Source organism: Leucoraja erinacea, chromosome 5, assembly GCF_028641065.1.
Source record: "Leucoraja erinacea ecotype New England chromosome 5, Leri_hhj_1, whole genome shotgun sequence".
NCBI classification, from domain to species: Eukaryota; Metazoa; Chordata; class Chondrichthyes; order Rajiformes; family Rajidae; genus Leucoraja; species Leucoraja erinaceus.
Window position 1 is genome coordinate 51565251 of NC_073381.1, and position 24791 is coordinate 51590041.

Below are 24791 nucleotides of genomic sequence, written 5' to 3' on the forward strand. Positions count from 1 at the left end.
GATGGGGCATCTTGGTCAGTATGGGCTGCAAGAACAGTTTCTGTGCTGTAGGACTCAATGACTCTAAATGCATGCGAACCTTTAGTTAGGGCAGGATAATTTTAACCAGAACTAACCCCTGTTGATGAACAATTTTCACCGCCTGTAGAATTTTTCCACCAACAAACAATACGATTAGCACTGGCTGGGTCCTCTCATGTTTAATGTCTAAGAAGAATAAAGCTGGAAAACGATCAGTTAATGGGTTAATTGTAGATTGGGATCTATTTTATTGTAAACTGGAGCAATTGAAGCTAACTGCCTTCATTTGTCATCTCCACTATCAGCTTTCTGTCTTCATTGCAATTATGATATGATATCCATCTTTATTTTCTACTGCAATATGTCTTTAACTGTAAGGGAGTGTAAGAACAATTATTTCCATTGAATGACATGGGTTTTTATCTGTGCCTTTGCCTCCAACGTGCAATAGTAATTATGTCCAAAGTGATTGTCTGCTTAATGATGGAATCCTTTATTTTCTGGCTGCTGTTAGATGTTCTTAAATCTACTTCTACAAACTGACAGTACAGTTACAATCACTGATAGTTGTGCCTATCAACCTCCTTGATTTTGAATGGGGGAAGCACTAACTGGAAATCTAAATTGAGGATGTACTGTGTTATTATGCTGAGAGTACACACTTTACTTACTATATTTTAAATACTCCTGGGAAATTAATAATAATGTAAATAGCATTTTGCAATTACTTTGCAAGGACTTGCATAAAGTATAATGAAAGCCGAAAGATAATGACTGATTTTGATAAGCCTCACTCTACAACCATGAAAATCCATGTTCGAGAATATTTATTGAGTAGCTTTGTGCTGGGTAGCATGTTAAATGAAAGCTATTCTAAAAATAATTTGAACTATTATATGAAGTAAATGAAAATTAATTATCACTAAAATCATGGTTTAGATCCATAATTAGTTAACTATTACATCTACTAGATTATAATAGTCTTGATTGGCTCGAAGATCTTAAATATACATTTTATTTAAAAACACCACATGACCAATAATAAATGTGTGCACTGCATGCACTTTGCATTCTGTAACCATCCCCAGCATTTATACCTTTCTGTTATCCTCATTTTTAGTATTGATAATACTGATATTGATAATATTTCCTACCATCAGTGATATTACACAGCTGTTCTGACACTTTGTGCCATACCAATTATACACTATAATTTTGTCTAGAATAGCATCATATTGTCATAAACTAAGAAAGAATGTAATACTTACTATAATGATAAACCACTATAATTCGATTTTGAGATAGCTGTTAATTTGATTCATGGAACAGATAGATAACATCCCCATTTAGATAAGTCATTACAAGCACCATAATGGCACCATATAACCATATAAACATATAACAATTACAGCACGGAAACAGGCCATCTCGGCGCTTCTGGTCCATGCCGAACAACTTATTCTCCCCTTGTCCCGTCTACCTGCACTCAGACCATAACCCTCCATTCCTTTCCTGTCCATATACATATCCAATTTATTTTTAAATGATAAAATCAAAACTGTCTCCACCACTTCCACTGGAAGCTCATTCCACACAGCTACCACTCTCGTGAGTAAAGAATTTCCCCCTCATATTACCCCTATACCTCTGTCCCTTAATTCTCAAATCATGTCCTCTTGTTTGAATCTTCCCTACTCTCAACGGAAAAAGCTTATCCACGTCAACTCTGTCTATCCCTCTCATCATTTTAAAGACCTCTATCAAGTCCCCCCTTAACCTTCTGCGCTCCAAAGAATAAAGACCTAACTTGTTCAACCTTTCTCTGTAACTTAGTTGCTGAAACCCAGGCAACATTCTAGTAAATCTTCTCTGTACTCTCTCTATTTTGTTGACATCTTTCCTATAATTTGCCGACCAAAATTGTACACCATACTCCAAAATTGGCCTCACCAATGCCTTGTACAATTTTAACATTACATCCCAACTTCTATACTCAATGTTCTGATTTATAAAGGCCAGCACACCAAAAGCTTTCTTTACCACCCTATCTACATGAGATTCCACCTTCAGGGAACTATGCAGTTATTCCTAGATCACTCTGTTCAACTGCATTCCTCAATTCGCTACCATTTACCATGTACGTCCTATTTTGATTTGTCCTGCCAAGATGTAGCACCTCACACTTATCAGCATTATCACCATGGTTAGTGCTGCTGCCTCACTGCTACAGGTACCTGGATTCAACCCTATGTTTGAGTGTTGTCTGCACAGCATTTGTCCCTTCTATCTGTGACCATGTTCAATGCATGCTCTGGTTTCCTCCTGCATCCCAAATTACTGTTAAAATAGCTGGCCTCGTGAATTGCTGCATAGTCAGTTAATTGGAAAAAGAACAAAAGGGGAGACAAGTAGGGATTATGAGAGTGGCTGAGGGATGGTGGGGGAAGGGTCGTGAACAGGTGAACAGTCATAGCAAACCACCTTTTTCTTCAGAGCAAAGATCTTCAACAGATTCGGAAGAGGAAACCGCTGGAGAACTCTTCAGGGGTAATTTATTTTTCTAAGAACTGCAGGTCTTGCTAAGTGTTTTGTGGCCTTTTCCTTCTCACAGTTTGATACCATTAGCCAGTAGGCATAGTACATGTACTCACTATTTCTCCCTTAATTATATATCATTGGAGCTGATTTGCATGCAACAATGAGCTCTCATTTAATTTACCCATACATGTGTCCATAAGAAGGATCCCCTAAGTAAGTCAGCATTGCCATCATTTCCACTTCACCGACAAACAATATGATTAGCACTGGCTGGGTCTTCTCACATTAAATGTCTAAGCAGCATAAAGTTGGAAAACAATCAGTAAATGGGTTGATTGGGATTATTGTTATTGCGCTCTGGAGCTATTGAAACTAATTGCTTTCATTTGCCATCACCACTTTCAGTTTTCTATCTTCACTGCAGTTATAACATGATATCCATTTTTATTTTCTATTGCAATATGTCTTTAACTGTTCTGAAGTGTAAGAACAATTGATTCCATTGAATGGTACTTCACCCCACCACGACTTGGTCAGCCAAGTTAAAATGTGTTTTTTGAATTGTTTTTAACTTGCAAATGCTTTTTGAGACATGTGTACCAGTCTTCTACTAAAATCAGGGAAAACAATGAGGTTCCCGAGAAAGAATCAGCCAAGAATCATACCTGCATCATCTATATATGCTTTCAACAATAACAGCAATGTGACCGTGTGTGATGTTTTCAATGCAGCTAAACCTATCAATACAGTTCACAATAATGCATTCAACTATTTGATATTAAGCCTGAGAAAAAGTATCAGGCCAGATGTCCAAAACAGTCAAAGAGTTAAATTTTCAAAATGTTTCTTGAAGAATGGAAGGGATGCTTATAGGACAGCCACTAGTATTAAAGCAAGCAAAGAAATGTTAAAAACCCATTTCATCAGTGAAGCAGCAATATGTTACATTATTGGTACCAAATTTTGAGCAATACTGGATTGTTGGAAGTAGACAGAGAACACTAAATCATATCACTGAAGAAGGGTCTCGATCGGAAACATCACCTATTCCTTCTCTCCAGGGATGCTGCCTGTCCCGCTGTGTTACTCCAGCATTTTGTGTCTACTACATTATATGCATTGTTTCCAATTGCCATATATTTCTTTCCTCTGGTGTTCCTGGAACTACCACCCATTTGATTCATAACAAGAATGAGTAAATAAAAAATTATATATATTAGGTTTCCCAAACCAAAATCGTTACTTCACCATGCAAATATTCTCTGGGCACAGTAGGACATATATCAGGAAATCTTTGTTTACTTCCATCAGCTATCTTTTTTTAATACACGCGGACTGAATCTTAGTATTGTTTCCTGTACTTGTGCTAAGACTGACAACAGTATTATCTTTCACATATGCATGTTAGTATATATGTAATGTTCTGTCAGTCTATTTAATGGTACTTTTCTAAACTTTTATGAAACTCTGAATCTTTTCATACATGAACGAGTGATCGGTCAATGTAAGTATTATTATAGCAATACCAACTTGCAATATAAATATTATTGACAATTTTAGCATGACAGAACGATATCTATCAAAAGAAAATCTATTATTCTTCATTAATGGGTTCTATAATCTGAATACCAACACCAGCAATGTAATTATTTAGTAATTTGATTATATTGGATATACATTAGGCTCTGACCACGCTACTTCAAGTGATTGCAATCAACGACACTGTAGTAATACCTCATTATCAAATAAAGCTTTCTAAGCATAAAATTATGAATATTGTATATGCCATATTGATATGATTAGTAGCTTAAAAGTGGAAGTAGTCCATGTACTCCTCTGGGTGTAAAGGTTGAAAGAAAACTTTGAATACAAATGTGTAATTCCATCAATGTAACAGAGCCCACATTTCAACAATGCTATTTATGAACAGTTTGTGGAATATTTGATTCTTTAACCGCTTGTAACATTCATTACCTTTCTGGTGAGACCTTGTGTTGAAATGTAACCTTGTGTCATCAGATCTTGTGTAGTGAAATAATTTATCGACTAAAATTCTGTTACAGTTCATAATTGATATATTATGAGTAGTGGGCGATGATATAAGAATGCAATCCAACCCCGTTTCCAGATTTGACCCAACCAGCCTGTGGTACTTATTTTGCCACTTCCATCCAATTGCTACTAAAGGTAAATTATGAGATTGGCACAGTGGTCTCAGTGGACAACCTCAGCAATTGAAAGTCTGCTGTTTGAAAGGGTAAGACCTCACAGTGCGAGGAGAACATTTCCTCACTTTCAATTGAATAAATAAGGAATAAAAATGGATAGAATGGCAAGGGATTTCCATTACGGTCATGTGTTGGTTTCCATTCAATCCTGTCTCAATGTATTCAAGAGAGAGTTAGATTTCGCTCTTATGGCTATTGCAATCAAAGGATATGTGAAGAAAGCAGGAACGGGGTCCTGAATTTGGATGATCAGCCATGATCGTATTGAATGGCGGTGCTGGCTTGAATGGCCGACTCCTGCACCTATTTTCTATGTTTCTATGTCTCAGCTCAGACAATTAGCTAACATCTGTACTTAACATAGAAAATAGAGCATAGAACAGTACAGTACAGGAACAGCACCTCTGGTTAACAACGCCCAAGTTAAACTATCTCTTTTGTCTACACATGATCAAGGCGTTTAACAGAAGATTATCTGCCTACAAAAATTGTTTACATTATAACATAATTCATTTCAAAATATGTTTCTCGATACATAAGGGGCAGCAGTTACAGAAATTAATTAATTTTTCAATGCCTAGTTGATACCATAAGTCTTTGGATTTGCTTGGTCACCTTGCACATAATTGACTATTTGATTTTTTTTTCATTTTGTGACACAACTGAATTAAAATGCTTCTGAATGAATAGCAAGGTCACTAGTCAGGCAGACTTGACAGTTAAATGAGTTACATAACTAATTAACACACTATAATTTTCATTTCTTTGCCTTTATCCTTGAGGTTCATAGTTACAATTTTTATTAATGTAATTTTACTTGCACCCAGTTCATAAATGATGGACTTTCCAGTGCTGAGACTGTACAGTGCGGCTTCCCGGAAAAAAACTGCGATCTGAGGCAAGAAACAAAATAAAGTTAAAACTTGCAAATTGATTATCTTTCAAGCTGATTCTCCTGCATGCAATGCTCTGCATTACAGTATGGCTGGAAGTGGCAAACATGTAATGGTGGGTTATAAATTTAATCGAGTGGGAACGTGTCAGATTCGACAGGCCCCTCCTCGTTCCAGCAATGTTGGGAAAGCTCACAATTACAAGTATTTTCCCAAATGTTTAAAGGTTACTGGGTATGAAATTTTCAACTTCAAAATACAAAATAATGGTTTAACTTCAGTTTTTAAATCAAATGACTGACAACTGGCATGCTTTAAGCCACAGTAATTGCAACCTAAAATGTGCTAATATACAGCACATACACCCAGAATGAAGAACGCCACAGATATGAGATACTGTACTTTCAGCAATGGCTACATCAAACAACGCAATCAGTTCAGGATGAAAGTATTGTTTTTAATACACTTTTTATGTTCAAGCGCAAACAGGATAATAACATTTGATATTTCATTCAGCTGTTTGGCTAATTCTCTGTGATTTTTCCTTTCTTTTTGTGCTTCCAACCAATAGAAATAAATATCAATCAATCACTGTTATCTGGTGTAATTTTTTTGCTTTTAACTAAAAATATATTTTTAATGTGTACTTTGAGAAATAAAGGATAGGCAAGAATTCACATTCTTGAGAATCCATAATCGAATTTGAAAGGATTAAAGCCAAAGAATTTATACAGTAGGAAGTATGTTAGTCATTTTGACAGAAAGTTACTGTAGTGAGTTTGACGTCCTGAATTTTGTCCGCTTCTGAAAAGATGCAAAAGAAAATAATCACAGGATGCTGGGTTTTAGAGATACAGCGCGGAAACAGGCCCTTTGGCCAACCAAGTCCGCACCAACCAGCGATCTCCGCACATCAACACTATCCTAGGGGTGGGAGACTGCAAACTTCACGTGGTCCGCCCTGTTTCAACGAATGCAATCAACCTGGCGTGCACAATCAAATAAGATCAAATAGAACACGTTGTCCTATCTTTAGGTTATGCACGCCATACGCAAGAAGAAGAACACTATCTTACAGACACTAGGGATAATTTACACATACACCCAGCCAATTAACCTACATATCTGTCCACCTTCAGAGTGAGGGAGGAAACCGAAGATCTCGGAGAAAACCCACGCAGTCACGGAGAGAACGTACAAAGTCTGCACAGACAGCACCCGTTGTGGGGATCGAACCCGGTGCCACTGTGGCCGCCCTATGCAAAGTTTTTGCTGTTTATCCTACACACACTAAGGACAATTTTACACTTAAACCAAGCCAATTAACCTACAAACCTGAGTTATTGGGTTGCTGAGGCTAGGAAGCTCACCAGAGAGGAGAATATAAAGACAATGTCACAGAGTCAGGGCTGAGGTCAATGGGGCGAGGGGATCAATGACACAGGATGATGGCAGGGTCAGGCATCAGAAGGGGTTTTGAGGCAGAGGCTGGCTGTTGGAGATCAGCGATGATGAATAGGATGTGATCAATGCTCTGGGAGTGGGATGATGGAGAAGCTTAAGGATGTCTGGATGAGGGACGTATTAGATAAATGGAGAAGTTGGACAGACTTGGAATGTTTTCTCTGGAATGTCGGAGGTTGCGGGAAGTATAGATAGCAGTGTGTAAAACTATGAGAAGCATAGATTTCAATAGACAATAGGTGCAGAAGTAGGCCATTCGGCCCTTCGAGCCAGCACCGCCTTTCAATGTGATCATGGCTGATCATCCCCAATCAGTACCCTGTTCCTGCTTTCTCCCCATATCCCCTAGGTGGACAATCAGAAACCTTTTCCTAGGATGGAAAATCAAATACTAGAGGGCATAGTTTTAAGGTGAGAGGGACACAGTTTAAAGATATGCGGGGCAATGTTTTTACACAGAGGGTGGTGAGCGCCTGGTACATGCTGCCAGGGTGGGTCGCTGAAACAGATATGATAGTGGCATTTAAAAGACTTTTGGATTGACATATGGATATGCAAGGAATGGAGAGATATGAATGGTGTTCTGGCACTGTAATGTTCTATGTTATATAATCAACTAGAATCAGGTTCCATTGGTCACTTGGGACTTTTGCAAGGAGGCCCCTTTTTAAGATAACCAGAAGCAGGTTTCACGGGCACATTGTTTTTGAATTTAGTTTAGTTTAGAGATCCAGCGTGGAGCAGGGCCTTCAGCCCACCGAGTCCACACCGACCAGCGATCCCTGCACGCTAATGCCCCTGTCCCACTTAGGAAACCAGAACGGAGACCTCTGGAGACTTTGCGTCCCACCCAAGGTTTCCATGTGGTTCCTGGATGTTGCAGGTCGTTGTCGGAGGTTGCAGGTAGTGGAAGCAGGTAGGGAGACTGACAAAAATCTCCGGGAACCGCACGGAAACCTTGGGTGGGGCGCAAAGTCTCCAGAGGTTTCCGTTCAGGTTTCCTAAGTGGGTCAGGGGCATTACGCTATCCTACACACACTTGGGACAATTTTTACAATTATACCAAGCTAATTAACCTAGAAACCTGTATGTCTTTGGGGTGCGAGAAGAAACCGGAGATCGTTAGAAGCGATCTTTTGCATGATGTCCAGAGGCAGCACTGACACCCCATCCCTGCCCCTACACTGACACTCCATTCCTGCCTCTACACAGACACTCCATCCCCATCCCTGCCCTACACTGACACCTGGTATTCCACAGAAAATCCTAGAAATGACATCCAGGCACATTATGGAAAGGTGCTGTGCATTTTTGTTCCTCGCTGTATTCTTTTAGTGGATTAAGGAAAGAGATCCAAATGAAAATTGCAGACTTTGTATTCCATGAGATAATCCTGAGTGTTTATTAACATTTTGTGTTTCATAAAAAATGTTCTGTATAATGCGTAAATCATGAAGCTATGTGACCACATTTCATTGCATTATGGGAATTAAAACATCGTCAGTTGCAAGAGAAAAATAACTGAAAGGTAGAGACAGTGCAGACTGAAATGTAACCCACCCAGTCAGTGGACAGGGTAGATACTTGGTGTACATTTAGTTTTAGAGATACGGCACGGAAACAGGTCATTCGACCCACTGTCCACATCAACCATTGAACACCCATTCACACTAGTTCTGTGTTATCCTAGGTTCTCATCCACTCTCTACACACTAGAGGCAATTTACAATTAGCCTGCAAACCTGCCCCTCTTTGGGATGTGGGAGGTTACCTGAGCACCCGGAGGAAATCCGGGTGATAGGGAGAACATGCAAACTCCACACAGACAGCACCCGAGGTAAAGATTGTTCTTGGGTATCTGACACTGCGAGAAAGCAGCTTGACAACCATGCCACTGTATCGCCCCTACATCTTGCCCAATTCAAGGAACTGAAAATAAATGTTGGACCCAACCAGTGTGATGATTCTGCTGAGTGCACTGGTTGAAGGTCTAAAACTGTAAGAAAAAAAATCAGGTATGAAAGTATTAATAAAATTCCATGCCTAGTATTTCCTTAGGATATCAGTCCCCCTGCAGGCATGGCTTTGGCAAAGGAAATGTTGGAAACCTCATCTACACACACAGACGGAGTCTGTATGCGGCACCAAGGGAACTCTTCCCATTGATCACATTATTAAACGACTAATTGAAAGTCAACACTTATTAAAGGTTTCTCTTTGAGGTCAATTCTGCAGATTATATGCAATGTGGTAGGCTGGTAGTTCAGTTTGTCACACTAATATTTGCACTAATATTTTCATGGTTGCAAACAAGGAACAATATGCCACTGATAATGTGGAAATTTAACATGGACGTTTATCTTTTGCATTGATGTTGCAATGCGTTGTTAAGTGATGTTAAGTGATGTTGTCACAGTAATGTTATATAAACTGGCCATTTATTATATTCCACCCCAAATGTTTCTTTGACCAAAGATGATAGCCAAACAGTGGTTCAAACATGGAAAAATCAGTATATTTTGACACTAAAGCTGTTTCATAGGCTAAATAATGAATATCGTTGTTTCTTGCTTTTGAAGCACACCTCATTAGGATGGAACTTTTATTCAGGCCATATTGAATAATTCATTATATGAATAAAACTATATTATATAAAAGTATACATTTCCTGGAAAATAGTTACGACTTCAGAGATTCAATTTCTAATTGGAATTAGGGCATGGATGTTTGGAATTATATTTGTGTAAGAAATAAGAAATTATGAAAAATAAATGAAGAGATTTTTAATTTATTTTTTGCTTAACACTACAAGTAGTGAAATTAAATAGATGCCCATCATTAAGTTAATGTACAATGTACAATAATGATCATAAAGTAAAAGAGGATATTGACTCCCAAATTGATGTGGCAGTCCAAGACATTTTGCCAGCTGTTGGACTTGTTTTTGAATGTTCAATGCCTGTGGTATTTGGCCTTGCAAGCTGGAAGAGGGAAACAACAGCACCCTCTACAGCATATCCAACTGAAGTGGATAAATATTGACTCTATCCCCTACTCCCAATTCCTTCGTCTATGCCGCATCTGCGCCCAAAATGACCTGTTCCATACCAGGACATCCGAGATGTCCTCATTCTTTAAGGAACGGGGCTTTCCCTCTTCCATCATGGATGAGGCCCTCACTCGTGTCTCCTTGGTACAATGCAGCGGCGCCTTGCTCCCCCTCCTCTTAGTCACAATAGAGACAGAATCCCCCTAGTCCTTACCTTCCACCCCATCAGCCATCACATACAACACATAATCCTCCGTAATTTCCGCCACCTCCAACGGGATCCCACCACTGGCCACATTTTCCCATCTTCATGCCTTTCTGCCTTCCGCAGAGACCGTTCCCTCCACAACACCCTGGTTAACTCATCCCTTCCCACCCAAACCACCCCCTTCCCAAGTTCCTTCCCCTGCAACCGTAGAAGATGCAACAACTATCCCTATACCTCCTCCCTCGACTCTGTCCAGGGACCCCGACAGTCCTTTCAGGTTAGGCAAAGGATTACTTGCATCTCCTCCAACCTCATCTATTGTATCCATTGTTCAAGATGTGGACTCTTATACATCGGCGAGACCAAACGTAGACTGGGCGATCATTTTGCCGAACACCTTTGCTCAGTCTGTCTGAATCAACCGGATCTCCCAGTTACTGGACACTTTAATTATCCTTCCCATTCCTACACAGACCTTTCAGGGCAGGCAGGTGGGCAGAGGAGGGGGGGTAGTTCTGCTGGTGAGGGATGGAATTCAGTCCCTTGCAAGGGAAGACATAGGGACTGACGAGGTAGAGTCACTGTGGATTGAGTTGAGGGATTGTAAAGGCAAGAAGACACTAATTGGTGTTATCAACAGACCCCCAAATAGTAGCCTGGATGTAGGGTGTAAGTTGCAGCAGGAGTTAAAACTGGCATGTAACAAAGGTAATGCCACTATGGTGATGGGGGATTTCAATATGCAGGTAGTCTGGGAAAATCAGGTTGGTTCAGGACCCCAAGAAAGAGTGTTTGTAGAATGCCTCCGAGATGGATTCTTAGAGCAGCTTGTAATGGAGCCGACCAGAGAAAAAGCAATTCTGGATTTAGTGTTGTCCAATGAACCAGATATGATAAGAGAACTCGAGGTAAAGGAACCGCTTGGAGGTAGTGATCATAATATGATTCGTTTTAATCTGCAATTTGAGAAGGAGAAGGTTAAATCGGAAGTGTCAGTGATGCAGTTGAACAAAGGGGACTATGAAGGCATGAGAGGGGAGCTGGCCAAAGTAGACTGGAAAGGGATCCTAGCAGGAATTACGGTGGATCAGCGATGGCAGGAATTTCTGGGCATAATCCGGAAGACGCAGGATCATTTCATTCCAAAAAGGAAGAAAGATTCTAAGGGGAGTAGGAGGCAACTGTGGCTGACAAGAGAAGTTAGTGATAGAATAAAACTAAAAGAAAAGATGTATAACACAGCAAAGAGTAGCCGGAAGCCAGAGGATTGGGAAACTTTCATAGGACAACAGAAGGAAACAAAATGGGCAATACGGGCTGAAAAGATGAAGTACGAAGGGAAGCTGGCCAGGAATACAAAGAAGGACAGTAAAAGCTTATTTAGATATGTTAAGCGAAAAAGAGTAGCAAAGTCAAATGTGGGAACCTTGAAGGCAGACACGGGTGAAATTATTATGGGCAACAAGGAAATGGCAGAAGAGTTGAATAGGTACTTTGGAGCTGTCTTCACTAAGGAAGACACAAACAATCTCCCTGATGTACTGGAGGACAGAGGATCTAAGGGGGTAGAGGAACTGAAAGACATTTTCATTAGGCGAGAAATAGTATTGGATAGGCTAATGGGACTGAAGGATGATAAATCCCCTGGGCCTGATGGTCTGCATCCCAGGGTCCTCAGGGAGGTGGCTCTAGAAATAGTGGACGCATTGGTGATCATTTTCCAATGTTCAATAGATTCCAGGATCAGTTCCTGTGGATTGGAGGATAGCTAATGTTAGCCCACTTTTCAAGAAAGGAGCGAGAGAGAAAACGGGGAATTACAGACCAGTTAGCCTGACTTTGGTGGCGGGAAAGATGCTGGAGTCAATTATTAAAGAGGTAATAATGGGGCATTTGGATAGCAGTAAAAGGATTAGTCCAAGTCAACATGGATTTATGAAAGGGAAATCATGCTTGACTAATCTTCTGGAATTTTTTGAGGATGCGACAAGTAAAATGGATGAAGGGGTGCCAGTGGATGTAGTGTATCTAGACTTTCAGAAAGACTTTGATAAGGTCCCGCATGGGAGACTGGTGACTAAAATTAGAGCACATGGTATTGGGGGTAGGGTGTTGACATGGATAGAAAATTGGTTGGCAGACCAGAAGCAAAGAGTAGGAGTGAATGGGTCCTTTTCAGAATGGCAGGCAGTAGCGAGTGGAGTGCCGCAAGGCTCGGTGTTGGGGCCGCAACTGTTTACCATATATATTAATGATTTGGAAGACGGAATTAGGAGCAACACCAGCAAGTTTGTGGATGACACAAAGCTGGGTGGCAGTGTGAACTGTAAAGAGGATGTTAGGAGGTTGCAGGGTGACCTGGACAGGTTGAGTGAGTGGGCAGATGCAGTATATTATAGATAAATGTGAGGTTATCCACTTTGGCGGCAAAAACAAGGGGGCAGATTATTATCTCAATGGGGTTAGGTTAGGTTAGGGGGAGGTGCAGCGAGTCCTGGGTGTCCTTGTACATCAGTCACTGAAAGTTGGCGTGCAGGTACAGCTGGCAGTGAAGAAAGTAAATGGAATCTTGGCCTTCATAACAAGAGGAAATCTAGTTTAGAAGTAAAAAGGGTTCTTCTGCAGTTGTATAGGGATCTGGTAAGACCACATTGGAGTATTGCGTACAGTTGTGGTCTCCTAATTTGAGGAAGGACATCCTTGTGATTGAGGCAGTGCAGCATAGGTTCACGAGATTGATCCCTGGGATGGCAGGACTGTCATATGAGGAAAGATTGAAAAGACTTGGCTTGTATTCACTGGAGTTTAGAAGGATGAGGGGACTTCGTATAGAAACATATAAAATTATAAAAGGACTGGACAAGCTAGATGCAGGAAAAATGTTCCCAATGTTGGGCGAGGCCAGAACCAGGGCCCACAGTCTTAGAATAAAGGGGAGGTCATTTAGATTCAGATTCAGATTCAACTTTAATTGTCATTGTGCAGTGTACAGTACAGAGACAACGAAATGCAGTAAGACTGAGGTGAGAATTTTTTTTTCACCCAGAGAGTTGTGAATTTATGGAATTCCTTGCCACAGAGGGCAGTAGAGGCCAAGTCATCGGATGGATTTAAGAGAGAGTTAGAAAGAGCTCTAGGGGCTAGTGGAGTTAAGGGATATGGCGAGAAGGCAGGCACGGGTTATTGATAGGGGACGATCAGCCATGATCACAATGAATGGCGATGCTGGCTAGAAGGGCTGAATGGCCTGCTCCTACACCTATTTTCTATGTCTATGTCTGTCTATCCTAGATCTCCTCCATTGTCAGAGTCAGGCTAAATGCAAATTGGAGGATCAGCATCTCATATTTTGCTTGGGCAACTTACAGCCCAGTGGTATGAATATTGATTTATCTCACCAGATAGCCCCGGCATTCCCTCTCTCTCTATCCCTCCCCCACCCAAGTTGCACTAGCTTCTCATTTTGATCCTACAAACAGCTAACAATGGCCTGTTTCCTTTATCATAATTACTTTTTTGCATATCTTTTTTTCCTTGTTCCCTTATCCCTAACCAGTCACAAGAAGAGTCTCGACCCGAAATGTCACCCATTCCTTCTCTCCAGAGATGCTGCCTGTCCCGATGAGTTACTCCAGCTTTTTGTGTCTATTTTAAGTATTTCCTTAATTTACCAGATTAAGAGATTCTGAAATTAACAGTGCAAAAACAGGAAGGAGAGATTTATGGTGTAATAATAGAAATGGTGAAGCTAAAAATAGGAAACCAGCATTTATAAATGTATAGTCATCCTTACATTTATTCAGAATGCTTTTCTTATAACACAATATTGTAGAGATATTATTCATATGTGAACAAAATTCATAACTATATTAGCATATTACTCTTAAAGTGGAAATAAAAATTGATTATAATTGCATCATTATTTTACAATTGCATCATTATTTAAATCTTATTTACAATTGCATCATTATACTACCTCTTGGAGGTATTATTTGTACATTGCTGTTCTTAAGTGATTTTTCAGAGCACAATCCCAAATATCACCACAAAAAGTGAGACCAAAAGACAATAATTAATGATTGTTATTAATTATACATGGGGCTGCCAATTAGTCACTATTAACAAGCGTGATTGAAGCAAAGGGAAGTTAATGGATTAATTTTAACACATTTCTTATATCTGCGGATATCAAAGAAAAACATTGAAAAACCATGGAAGGTTGTTTAAGGCTACAACAGGATCAGATGGAAATTTGGGCAGAATGGTGGAAGATAGAATTTAATCCTAACAAGTGAGAACAGGTGCATTTATTGTATATCTTCTATCCTACTTGACTGGTGAGAACCAAAGTCAAATAGTGTGGAACATATACAATGAATGGAATGGTGCAATGGAACGCTGGTGAATATAGGGACCTCGATGTTCAATTTAATAATTTCATATGTCATGGGGTAAAGGAGATTTTTAAAAGAGGGGAAAGAAAAAGTTGGGAAGGGTAGCAAGATTGTGAGAGAGAGAGTATAGGGTAGACGAGGGAAAGAGAAGGGAGAGATGGGGAGCGCAAATGATGGTGAGGGGAAGAGGAGGTGGGAAAGAATGAAAGTTGAAAGGACAGGTGATTGATGTGGCAAGAGAGAGTTTGTGGTGCAGAGAGGTGGGAAGGAAAGAAATGTATTTGGTTGTAATTAAAAACTCAATCCATCACCTTTTGTCGATTCATTCAACAGCCCTCATCATATTATGAGAAAAGTTATAGTGACGTCAACCACAAATAGTTATTGCCTGGAATACAATATCCTTATAAATGGATAAAATATCCTGGGAATAAATGCAGATTAAATGTCTGCAAATAAATGCTCTTCAATACTAACTATAGAACAATTAAACAAGCTCATATATCACAATTCTCAAAATTTTAGTTTTAAATATTTACTCAATAACTGTTTAATATCACTGTATCATTATAGAATGAAACCATATACATTAGATCTCTGGTAGACAAAAAAGCTGGAGAAACTCAACGAGTGAGGCAGCATCTATGGAGTGAAGGAATAGGCGACGTTTCAGGTCGAGACCCTTCTTCAGACTGAAGAAGGGTCTCGACCCGAAACATCGCCTATTCCTTCGTTCCATAGATGCTGACTCACACGCTGAGTTTCTCCAACATTTTTGTCTACCTTCGATTTTTCCAGCATCTGCAGTTCTTTCTTAAACATTAGATCTCTAGTCATAGTCATAGGAGTGCATAGCACATAAACTGGCCCTATGTCCCACCATGTCTTTTTGATCCAGCTTAGCAACTACAAACTGCTATGATTACTCATAAGGACATACTCAATGTGTGCTTTTGGTCTTCGGGTGTTGGAAGTTAACAGCTGGTAATAAACCAACAAGTAAAATCAGAAGAGCTTTTAAAGAATGAATTCAGTTCAGTATCAATTCTCAGACTTTGTCTCAATCACTTCTAAGTAACTGACGTCCTTGGTCACTGAGATTGCCCTGAAATAAAACATATTCAAAAATGAGGGAAATATAATATTTTGTAAAGCAATTACTAAAATGTCCATTGATTACATTCCCGATGCTCAGCAGAACAGTTATTAAACCTTTTTCAGTTTATCTTCAGTAATTATCAATTTAAAACTTGTTTTTAAATGTATTTTTACTGCGCACTGCAATGCTTTGGGCTAATGTCTCTGCACCTTGCTGAAATTGACCATTAAGCAATTATTTTCACTGTACAATTTTAAATAGATGTAGGAAGAGATTATTATTTCAAAGATTTTACTTTTGCATTCATGAAGTATTATTGGGCATTGCTAACATTGATAGAGTGGATGTGGAGAGGATGTTTCCAGTAGTGGGAGACTACGACCAGAGTGCACAGCTCAGAATAAAAGGATGTACCTTTAGAATGAAGAGGAATTTCTTTAGCCAGAGAGTGGCGATTCTGCGGAATTCCTTACCACAGATGGCTATAGTCAGGTAATTAGATATTTTTAAAACAGAGATTGATAGGTTCTTGATTAATAAGGGCATCGAAGGTTACAGGGGGAAGGCAGGAGAATATGCATGAGAGGAAAAAATAGATCAGCCATGACTGAATGACAGAGTAGATTTGATGGGCGTAAAGACCTGCTCATATGTCATTGCTCATCTGAAGGTCAATCTTCATTTTCGTAGGAAAAATCCACTGTTCCACTTTTGTGCGATGTTTTGCTTTATTATAGATCAAGAGTGTTTCTTCAAATATCCTGCCTATTCTATTAAAAAAACAGGTCTGTATTTGTATTCTCCTGCCTATTTTTCAAAATTGCTTATTCTCCTCTCAAAATGGCTGCTCACCATCTGGTTTACTGAATAATTGGATGGCAAGTTTAGAGTTTTGTTGTACTTAGAAACACCAGTGAAATGTGTAGTGGAGACATGCATGTAAACTTCCAGAGGCCCTCCAAACGAACAATGGAGTTTCTATCACAAACCAGCAGATGCAGTTGCTGTCCTGATCAACCTACTCAAGGTACTTAATTTGTGACCTTATCATTTATTTAAGGGTATAAAACCATCCTCAGATTGTGCTTAGCACAAAGTGTTGGAGGAATTCATTGCATCAGGCAGCATCTATGGAGGCACTTCCACCCAATATGCAAAGTGATGAAAGCTCATTGCATGTTCATGGCAGGCTCGGCACGGTAGCGCAGTGGTAGAGCTGGTGCCTTATAGCACCAGACCCAGATTCGATCTTGACTACGGGTGTTGTCTGTATAGAGTTTGTACATATTCCCCGTGACCTGCATGAGTTTTCTCCATGTCCTCCAGTTTCCTCCCACACTTCAAAGACATACAGGCTTGCAGGTTAATTGGCTTCTGTAAAATTGTAAATTGTCCCTGGAGGATAGTAGTACTGGGGGATCACTGGGCGGTGCAGACTCGGTAGGCTGAAGAGCCTGTTTCCGCACTGTATTTATTAAATAAACCAAACTAAACTAAATACCTATTCAGTTATAACAACGTCAAAATAGATCTCATTACATGTAGGCAAGATCACCACAGATGTGATAAGGTCTAAAGAACATAAGAAGTAGAAGCAGGAAAAGGCCTGCTACCATTATTCAATGACATCTTTCACTTCTCTCTGCAATGACTCCATATTCCTTGATTCCTTTATTGTTCAAATATCTATTTGTCTCTGTCTTGAATTGCTCAGCCTTACTGTCTTCTTGGGAAGGGAATACCAAGATATACTACCCTCAGATAGATTAAATTCCTCTTGTCTCTTAAGTGATTTATCTTAACTTGATTCTAGACAGGCCAGCAAGAGGAATGTTTCCTGCATCTGCCTGGACCTACCTGATCTCCCGATTGCTAAACATTTTTAATTTTCCTTCCCATTCCCACACAGACCTTTCTGTCCTAGGTCTCCTCCATTGTCAGAGTGAGGCTAAATGCAAATTGGAGAAACAGCATCTCATATTTTGCATGGGCAGCTTACAGCCCAGTGGTATGAATTAGATATAGCAGAATATAGCTAGTCTCTGCCATTCAATCATGGCTGATATCTCTCTCTCTTTCTCGTAACCCCCATTCTCCTGCCTTCTCTCCATAACACTTGACACCCGTACTAATCAAGAATCTATCAATCGCTGCCTTAAAAATATACATTGTATTTATTCTTGTTCTCAAAACCTCTTAAATTATTTCAATTTCACATCACCATAAACTCATTTTATTATAAGAACCTTTGAGCCACTAAGCACAACCACTATATTCGAATCAGGGTGCCTGATGAGCAGAAAGATGAAATATAGCACAAAGGGGGGGGGAGAGCACTGTGGCAAATCACACTGTCAGCACTCATTGAATACCTGGTTACAAAACTAAAAACACTGCAGTGTTATGCTGCAGTGCTCACACGCAGTGTTCATAAGAGAGCAGATGCAATGTAATTGTAGTGGTGATTAATGAGCTAGACGGAAAAATGCTGCAGAAGTTGGGAAATTCTAAGCTCATGAGAAGAACTAATCCTGTTACTGTTTTAAAGGTCATCTTCTGGACATTGAAGTCTTCGGTTGTACAGTATATGCTTGCTGCACTAGCACTTCATTACAGCTCTGAAACGAAAAGTCGAGCAGACAAGAATCATACTGGAGACTCTGTGTCATATGCAATAGACATCAATTCTGGATATGGGCCCAAACATCATTTGTGCTGCTTCAAAATCTTAATGACTACTCGTACTAGCTTCAATACACCTCCTGCTTGCATGGAATTGTCAACAATTATTTCTGCATCTGTACTCTTGATTTCTAATAAAGGAAAACCATCTCTTCAAGCAAAAGTGGCACAATAGATTTCACCCCAGAAAATGAGGATTGGCCTTCAAATGAGTCCCTGCTGGTATCTGCATAGAATATAGAACATAAAATAGTGCAGTACAGGAACATGCTCTTCAGCCCACAATGTCCATGCCTAACATGATGCCAAATTAACAATCTCCTCTGCCTGCACGTGACCAATATCCCTCCATTCCCTACATATCCACGTGGCCATCTAAAAGCCTTTTAATCTCTACCATCGCATCTGCCTCCACCACCAACCCTGGCAGTGATGTGAAGAGGTGATATTGAAAGTAAAAGATCTTGCAATTATAAGGATGTTATAAAGGAAGCATGAATAACAAGTAATTACCTGCATTCTTCCAAAAGCAACAGTCTGCAACAAATGTGTCATTCTATCTTGCTGTGGCCCTTGGATCTTCACCAATGGATTACTGGCATTGCAAAGTAATTGCCATAAATTGTTATGATCCTGCTTTGTATTAAATGCTTGCGGAAGTGGAGCATTTAATTTATAAATTATATAATTTGTATCTATCTGCAATAAACTGTAATCATACTTTCAGATTGCAGACCAAATGCACAATGATCAACTTTTGCACCCAGAAAGATTTGGATGCAGAAAAATAATCATGTGAGATGCTTTACATGAAGGGTCTTTCATTGTGCAATGCACATAACAGTGAACCTTGGCAATCGATAGGCTTGATAGTGGTCAAATTATCTTCATATTGGTTGGAAGGCCAACAATTTTATTAAATGAAAAAAGGCAGATAAAATTAATTGATGTATAAAAACATGCCTTCAATATAAATGTATAACATCATATCTAGGAGGTCCTTCCATTAGCCACTGGTGACCATTTAATCAATTGGAAGAGGATAGAAAATGTACAAAATCCCAGAGCAAATTAAGAACATACAATTTTCTTGTAATTGTTTTGCACTTCAAAAGAGATGTTAGACATGCAAATTTCAAGGGCTTTTGCATAAGAGCAATCTTGCAGCAATACTCTGCCACATGGCAAATGCATCCAGGTCCATCCCACTACTAGATCTTCTGTGACAGAGCTTGCAACACCAGCTGGAACTTCCCCAGTTCTGCTGCATATTGTGGGGTATGGTTGATAGAGCTTAGAGAATCATAGAAGCATACAGCACAAAATTAGTCCCTTTGTCCAACCTCCGGGCGTCATGGTGGTGCATCAGTATAGTTGCCGTGTGCGGACGTGGTGTCAAAGGACGAGAAGCCGAAGTAAAGAAGTGGAAGCCAAATAACCGAACGGAAACAAAGCCGAAACGCCAAATAACCGAAAGCGTAAGAAGCCGAAACGCTAACTAACCGAAAGGGTGAGACTCCTAAAAGCAAACTAACCGAAAGGGTGGGACGCTGAAAGGCTCTGCCTGAATGTCAACTCACCGAAAGGCTGCATCTTCTACAAGCCAACTCACCGAATGGCTGCTCTGCAGAAAGGTCAAATAACGGACATGACATCGCCGGGGGGGCGGGACTTGTCAGCGATTGGTCCAGACTCCTGCGTGCATCACACGCCGATGAAGACGGGTGGGTGGGGGTCATTGGCAGCCATAGTAAATTGCTTTTAATACATGGGGCATTCTTTTCACAATAGGTGGCGTTTTGCGTCGAGACCATTCTTCAGACCTCACACAAGCCTTAGATGACTGGGCACTCGGAACCCGAGCACCAAGTTGTAAGCGGCCAAAGGAGTGCATCCCTCGGGACACGGCTCACTCTCCCACGTCCGCCCTCCGCCTCGTCTCCCCCTCGCGGTCGCACTGTGACGGGTCCTGTGTTGGCAGTGCCGGGTGGAGCAGAGTGTGGGACAGGCTGGTCCCTCCGCCCACCCAGAGTCACTGACCGCGATGCACCGCCATCACCCTCGACACCCACACCGAGTGACTCACCCCCCACCCCGGCCACGGGGACAAACGGTTCGGGGCATTGGCAGCCATAGTAAATCACTTTTAAAACATGGGGGTGTGGCGGCAGCCTAAACAGGGCCATTCATGCCCGAACCCTCGTCAGGAGATACGAGGGCGGGCACGTGACGTCATGGGCTAGAGGGAGTGTCCTGATACAAACCACGAGACCTAGAGACAACTGGCAGCTGAGCACGAGGGAACAACCTCGCTCAGCTGCAATAACATTGTATTATAGTTAGCTCACCAACCACCACCGAATAAATGATTCTTTAAACCGGCCTGACGACTCATCTTTATTCGCCACGTATGGTGCCGCTACAGGGGGAACATACAAATTCCCTGGCGGGCCGATGACAAGTTTGCACGACAATGAACAATTTTATCTCCTCCCACTCCGCCCTCCCCCCCTTGACAACAAGAAGCATGTTTTATTTATTGTTGAAACACAGTAATACCGTCTGGTTGCCCACGTAACGCACACAAGCTCCCACGCTCAAAACACCAGATAATCTGTAATCTGTTTTATCCGAAGATGGACACAAAAAGCTGGAGTGACTCAGTGGGACAGGCAGCATCTCTGGAGAGAAGGAATGGGTGGCGTTTCAGGTCGAGATCCTTCAGGCTCAGTCTTCAGGTCTGAAGAATGGTCTCGACCCGAAACGCCACCTATTGTCAAAAGAATGCCTCATGTTTTAAAAGTGATTTACTATGACTGCCAATGACCCCCACCCTCCTGTCTCCATCGGCCAGTGATGTGATGGACGTGGGAGTCTGGACCAATCGCTGACAAGTCCCGCCCCCCGGCATCATGTCCATTATTTGACTTTTCGGCAGAGCGCCCATTCGGTGAGTTGGCTTGTAGGCGTCTCAGCTTTTCAGTGAGTTGGCGTTTCGGCAGAACGGCCAATCAGTGAGTTTGCTTTTAAGCCTCCCACCCTTTCGGTTAGTTGGCATTTCGGCTTTGTACGCTTTTGGTTATTTGGCGTTTCGGCTTCGTTTCCATTCGGTTTCCACTTCTTTGCCTCAGCTTCTCGTCCCTCGACGCCACGTCCGGATACCATAGTTGCTGCCTTACAGTACCAGACACTCAGGTTCGATTCTGACAACGGGTGCTCTCTGTACAGAATTTGTACGTTCTCCCCATGATCTGCATGGGTTTTCTCCGGGATCTCCAGTTTCCTCCCACACTCCAAAGATGTACAGGTTTGCAGGCTAATTAGCTTGGTGTAATTATAAATGTTCCCAAATGTGTGTAGGGTATGTTTGTCAAATGTAATGTAGGGTATCATTTATGCAGCATGCTCACCCAAATACATTTTGCATCAAAACATGCTTAGCACGCAGCTTAACACCACTCCAATATAAAAGAGCAGGGTTAAAAGGTATGAAGAACATGGAACCAAACTGAGAACAGCAGAGCAGATTCCCTAAATGCAATTAAGGTATGTTATTAAAGTCCTTTGCATGGCACATTAAATGTTGCACTGCACAAAAGAATATCCAACAATTTCATAGTCCGTCTCTGCAATGGTACCAACATCTGCAGTCTAACCACCATCTCCTACTTTACCTGTGGGTGGCATAGTGTGGCAAAATCTGCAAAGGTCCGTTAACGCTTATCAATCAAAATCAAGAAAAATAGGTGATTTGCTCTTGCAAATAATTGTTAGCAAAAATTAAAATTTAATACTAAGCATTAAACCAACTGGTTAAATAGTGAAATAATCTGTAGACCACAACAATAGTTAAGTACTGTTACATTAATTCATGGTGGACTATTAGTTGATCATAAAATTATTACAGTAACTTGGATCATATAATCTGGTGAGATAAATTTAGGCTCCAAAAGCTGTGTTAAATTACAAATCTGTTGACATTGCTTGATAGTTAGCAGCATTTTCAGGGTACGTGATCTGGACCTTATGGATGAAAAAAGTTGCACTGGCAGCCTCATTCTCTATTATCCTTCTGGGATGTCAGAACAATGTACCTTTCTCTATTTGTTTAGGTGCAATCCATTTTTTGCCTTGTCTTTGGACAAGTTCAGCTTGTATAACTAAAAATAAAACTCACTGAGGACCAAAGGCTAAAACTAACTTCAAAATACTTTTCACCTACTATATCTAAAGATATCCTTATAATTCAGATAGCCAAAGTGAATGTCATAACTGGAGGAGTTCATCACCTCTGGCTGCAGATGCCTGCTAAATTCTTGATAGCATTTGTGATGACTTCAACATGTGCTATGTACCAGAATCTGGATATACTTAGCGATCTTAGCTTCTTGGGTTCAAATAAGACATGACGTTATCTTAAGAGAACATTATGTGGTCATAATGATTAGATCTGTGGTTAATTTAGTGTCATTTGTAGCTTGACTGTTATTGATCTCTAATTAAAAGGTGTGGGGCTGAGGTCCTTTGCCTCACAGTGCCAGGGGCCTGGGTTTAATCCTGACTTTGGTGCCATCTGTGTGGAGTTTGCACATTATTCCTCTGACTGTGTTGGTTTCTTCTGGGCTCTGTGAGCAACCCAAAGACATGTGGGATTGTAGGTAATTGGCCTCTGTAAATTACCCCTATTTTGTGGGGCATTTACTTTTGTTTTAGTTTAGTTTATTGTCATGTTTACCAAGGTACAGTGAAAAGCTTTTGTTGCGTGCTAACCAGCCAATGGAAAGACTATGTGCGACTACAATCAAATCATCCACAGTGTACAGATACATGATAAATGGAATAACATTTATTGCAAGATAAAGTCCAGTAAAGTCCGATTAAAGATTGCCTGAGGGCCTCCAATGTGGTAGATAATAGCTCAGGACCGCTCTCCAGTTGTTGTTCAGATGAAAGAACTAGTATGAATGGATGATCAATGGTCAGCATCCCACTTCAAGCTGGATCCAAGGCCAAAGGGCGTGTTTCCATGCTGTATCTCTCAATTAATCTTATACCTGCAAAGAACTTGTGTGGGCTCAATACTTGAATTCATTTCAGTAGAGATTCTCAGCTTTGCCAGAAGAAAATTACATTATTTTTTAATTAATTTAATGGAATGTTTTAATAATTTCTACATGTTTTACTCAATTTGATTTTTTACAGACACATTCAGTAATATTTAGGTTCTGAATGCTAGAGGCACTTCAAATGTTTAATAAAGCCCTCAGTTTTGAGAAGGGGATAAGGTCCACTCCAGATTTAACTTTGGTCAAACGCTGCCAAGGTGTTCTGGCAGGCAGTGGTGGCTTATCCTCATAGACAACCCTGTCACCTGATGCCACGTCAACACTGCACTTTGCTCGCTGACCCTATGATGTGGCAATACATTGAAGCTTCCCTCCACTTCCCATTCAGGCAAGAGCGTTCAGGCAGGGAGGGGGCTGCTGGCAGTGACTCTTGGGAGTCGACACATTAAAGTGTGAACTGCTCACTAGGAAATGATGGTGAGATGACGATGTGGAACATTTCATAATGGGATGAGAATATTCTTTAAAGGAAAGGTTGTTAGATTGATTTTGGTTTCTCCATCAACCCACATATCTGCGTTTGCAATCTGTTAACCTTTGGTTAGCATCTGCCTTTCATTCCTATTTTTCTCATTCTCATTTTTCAGCTTTCTTTCTGACATCTTACAGATCAATAAAACTGGTAATCCCCACCTGCCTAGCATTTAACATTTCATCCGCACACTCCCCTCATCATTCTCCTACTGTAATGGCACCAACTCATAATTTCATGATCAGATTTCATCTCACCAATCTCTCTTTTCGTCATCAACACCATCAGTTTTCAGGAAGTAATTTCAGGTCCTTTGGATTTTGCTCATCAATCCTGACATTGGCCATTACAGCAGCCTCTTTCCTCAATGTTATTACCAAAATCTGCAGTCTAACCACCTTCTCCGACTCTACCTGTCGGCGGCATAATGTGGCAAACTTTTGGGATCTGCAAAAACTATAGTGTACTAGACTAAGTGGGACCCGTTGGGTCCCATGTTCACACGGGCGGGCTGGTCCCCCGACGCAATATTCCACCTCTCCACCAATTCCAATATTGGTGGCCAGGGGGGGGAGCTTTCTGGAGCGCTGATATGGGTTCTTGGGGTGGCAGCTCAG